Here is a 4875-nt window from a genome sequence, read left to right on the forward strand (position 1 = left end):
CATATGATCATTTCATTAGATGCTGAAAAAGTATTTGACAAAATTCAACATCCCTTTATGATAAAAGTCTTGGAGAGACTAGGGATACAAGGGTCATACCTAAATATAATAAAAGCTATATACAGCAAGCCGACAGCTAACATCAAATTAAACGGAGAGAAACTCAAAGCCATCCCACTAAACTCAGGAACACTAAACTCAGAAACCCACTCTCGCCATACCTCTTCAACATAGTGCTTGAAGTTCTAGCAATAGCAATAAGACAACATAAGGGGATCAAGGGGATTTGACTTGGAAAGGAAGAAGTTAAACTTTCGTTATTTGCAGATGATATGATAGTGTACATAAGTGACCCTCAAAACTCCACCAAGAAACTTTTACAGCTGATAAATACCTTTAGTAATGTGGCAGGATACAAGATCAACTCCAAAAAATCAGTCGCCCTCTTATACACAAAGGATATGGAAGCAGAGAGGGAAATCAGAGAAGCTTCACCTTTCACAATAGCCACAAACAGCATAAAATATCTCGGGGTAACTCTAACCAAGGAAGTAAAAGATCTATTTGACAAGAACTTTAAAGCATTGAAGAAAGAAATTGATGAGGATATCAGAAAATGGAAGGACCTCCCTTGCTCTTGGATTGGGAGGATCAACATAGTAAAAATGGCAATTCTACCAAAGGCAATTTATAGATTCAATGCAATTCCTATCAAGGTCCCATCAAAATTCTTCACGGATCTTGAGAGGACAATAATCAATTTTATATGGAAAAATAAAAAACCCAGGATAGCCAAAACAATCCTATACAATAAAGGATCTTCTGGAGGCATTACCATCCCTGACTTCAAACTCTATCACAGAGCTACAGTAATGAAAACAGTGTGGTATTGGCATAAAAACAGAGAAGTCGACCAATGGAATCGCATAGAAGACCCGGAATTTAATCCCCAAACCTATGAACACCTCATTTTCTACAAAGGAGCTAAAAGTATACAATGGAAGAAAGAAAGCATCTTCAACAAATGGTGCTGGCACAACTGGATGTCAACCTGTAGAAGATTGAAATTAGACCCATATCTATCACCTTGCACAAATCTCAAGTCCAAATGGATCAAAGACCTCAATATCAGTCCGGAGGAGTGTTTCTTAAACTCAGTAGAAGGATGCATCCTGATTCCACATTCATGCTGTTAACGTGTCATTTTATTGGGAAATTGAGATCCCTGAAATTGAGAGATATAAATAACTAATGATGGTTGATTCCTGCTATCTTGTTGTTGTTGTTGTTGTTGCTGTTGGTGGTGGTGGTGGTCGTGGTGTGTGTGTGCTTGTGCTTCTTTTCTCATGTGATATTTATTCCCTGCATTTTCATGTACATCGCTAATCTCTTTAGGTTTGAATTTTCCTTATAGCACCTTCTATAATGTGGAATGTTTATTTAGGTGTTGTTTCAACTTAAGTTTATCATGGAATACTTACTTTATCCATTTATGTTGAGTATAAATCTTGCTGTATATTGGAATCTGAGAGGGCATCTGTCATCTCTTAGAGTGTGCGGCACATTTATCCAGTCCCTCCAGGCTTTTAGAGTCTATTTTGAGAAATCAGGTGCAATTCTAATAGGTTTGCCATTGTATGTTATTTGGACTTTTTCCCTTGCAGCTTTTAATATTTCTTCATTTTCCATACATTTAATGCTTGGATTATTGTGTGCTGAAGAGATCTTCTTTTCTGATTCAATCAATTAGTCTTCTCTGAGCTTCTTGTGTATTTGTATGCATCTCTTTCTTTGGGTTTTCAGGTATTTTTTTTTGATGATTTTGTTGATAATATTTTCTGTGTCTTTGAGGTAATATGCTTCCTTTTCCTCTATACCTATTATTCTTAGGTTTGATAGTTTCTCAATGTGCCAGATTTCCTCAATATGTTGTGTCAGGAGTGTTTTAGATTTAACATTTTCTGTAACTGATGTTTCCATTTCATCAATTGTATTTTTAATGCCTAATATGCTTTCTTGCATCTCTGTATTCTGTTGGGGAATTTAACCTCTGTATTTTCTGTTCTATATCTTAAATTCTTTATTTGCAGAATTCCTTAAGTTCGGGTTTTATTTATTGATTCTATATCCAATTTAAGTACTTGAACAGTTTTATTTATTTCCTCAGACTCTTTGTGTTTTACTGGTTTTCTTTAAAGAATGTTTTCATTTACTCTGTAAGGACCTCTATCATATTCATAAAAATCTGTTTTATGGCTTCTTTTCTTAAGTTTTGGAATATTTTCTTGACTGGTTCAGATATTCAAGGCTGCTGGGGTATGATATCTGGGATCTAGTGGAGACATATTGCACTGGCTGTTGCTGATTGTGTTATACAAAATATGCTAGCATCTCGGCATCCGTGTTTAGGATGACTAAATTTCTAGGTACTAGTTTCTTGACTCATCTTGTTTATTGAGTGGGCATTTTATTCCTTGTTTTCTGTTTTCTTTCTGGATTATCAGTGTAGTGACTGTGTGTTAACTGATTCTCAGGCCTGGTCAACTGGTGTGTTCATAGAAAAAGTATGCTGGTGTTGAAGATTGGGTATCTAGATCAAAAGAATCTTGGAAGCCAAGGTCTTCATGATCTCTTAGAGTTGTGCACAGAGAAGAAAGGTAGATTACAGCAGGTTTCCAGCTACAAATCTTGGGATAAGCCTGGGAGGGTGGATCTCAAGAGCAGTAAGAGAGGAATGTATCTGCCATCAGCCTACTTGTTGTTCTGAAAAGGTCAGCCATTAGGTTAGGAGGTAGTTCCTGCTGGAGTTGGGGACTGAAATGAAGCAACAAGTTTAGTTTGTGGTATCATAATGGATGTGGGTGGGGGAAGGGAATTCTGCAGCTGGTGTTCTGTTGTAGTATCAGGGTACTACACTAGGGTTTGGATCCTCTGGAATAGAGAGAGGAGAGAAGGTCTTCAGATAGCCTACCTGGGTTTCTGGAATGAATGGCCTGTGTTCTAGTAGGATATAGGAATTGCCTGCTGACATTGGGCAATACGAAATATCTAAGATTTGAAGGAGGAAGTTTAGGAGGGTATAGCCTGTAGGAACTATAGGAGATGTGGGCAGTGGGGAGGGATAGTTGAAACTGGTATTGTATTATAGTATTACAGATTCCTCAAGTGATACACCATTTTTCCAATTACTTGTGTTTGTGTCAAATTGCAGCATGGATGAACAAAATGGACATCATGAAATGTAGAAAGCCCGGAGGGGGGGAAAACACTTGCTCTCAATAACTTTCTTCATTTTTCCTTTTGTATTATTTCCAGACCACATTTATGCTGTTTAGAAATAGAAATCAATGGTAGGTCTTTCCCTATGAGTTAATAATCTCTGAAATTGCCCTCATAGACCGTCCTATATACATATTTTATTAGTAACCTAGGCATTCTCAGTTTAAACAGGCTGTCAATATTTGCTATCACAAGAACACACAGAATAGACATCACTGTACATTAGAGTTTGAAACCAGTTCTGGGGATCAACTTCACGGGTTCACATGTATCAGGCAAGAACTACCACCTGGACTCCTTATATTCAAATTGTTACTTTCTTCTCTATATTAGACAGATATTTAGATTTACATATATTTTTTTCAGTGTTATAAATATGCACAAATATATTCTTATGAAAAAAATCACTGCTGATATATATACGTGTATGTGTATATACATACATATATTTACATATGCATACATATCTATGTATGCATGTATATGTATGCTTACATGATGTTTATGGTAACTTTGAAGTTAACATCCAAATTAAACTTCCAGAACTATAAAGTAAAACAAATAGCTTTATAGTGTAGATGACTTAACAGCTGTCAGCTTTTGCAAGGAATGGCAGTGGCCCAGTTCCCTTGGCATCCCTGAAGCTTTTCCTAAGGCTGTTGTTGCTTCTGTGTTTGCTGAGGTTAACTACAATAATAAAATACCTTTTTTGGTTCATTTACTCAAGATGTTGATTATCACAGATGTTAAGACAGAACTTTATTATGATCAACTATACTGTCACCTAGACATTAATATTATTGAAAGCCTAAGATAATCTTCTTGTGGTATTTGCTTCAGACTGTATTTTATAACATTACACACAGCTTAAAGATAATTATATTTTTTTGAATGTTTGTGTATGTATATTTGTCAGCGTGTGTGAGTGTGTGTGTGTGTGTGAGTATGCATATACATGCATCCTATACTTTAGCTGTTGGTTTAAACAGATTCAATGTCAAACAATTCCATAATACCATTAATGATTCAATGACACTGCTTTTGTTCCATTGATTTCAAGATGGCTAATTATGTGTTTCATGTGTATGTGTGACTTCAAGAATTTTGTGTGTTTTATATGAGCAGTGAGCTATACACACAATTTGAAGTAATAGGTGTTATATTTAGTACTCAAATTATGCATGACTAAATTCCATTTCAGGGAAGAAAATATCAATGGATTATATTAATGTTTCAATGTACTGAATAAGTAATTGCACATATATATCCTTAAGAGTTTTAAAACTCTTATGTCAACTATTTTATTTGATGATTGCATCTATACCAACAGGAAAAGAAGCAAATAAGACACTGAGTCCCAGGAAACATTTCTCATTTTAAACAAATTATTCTATTTTTCATTTAATAGCCCTATTGTAAAACACTAGAAAATATGTGTCTTGATATCCATAGTTACCTTCTTTACTCATAAGTTATTGTTTTGATGATAAAGTAGTGAATTTTCCCAAGTGTTCTGTCAACATTGTTTTATCAAAATACAAAAAGTACAAGCTTATGATTCCATTTGCTGTTTTTTTTTTTTTTTTTTTTTTTCTT

Source organism: Alexandromys fortis, unplaced genomic scaffold, assembly GCF_014885135.2.
Source record: "Alexandromys fortis isolate MF-2015 unplaced genomic scaffold, M_Fortis_MF-2015_v1.1 scaffold_132, whole genome shotgun sequence".
Classification (NCBI taxonomy): domain Eukaryota; kingdom Metazoa; phylum Chordata; class Mammalia; order Rodentia; family Cricetidae; genus Alexandromys; species Alexandromys fortis.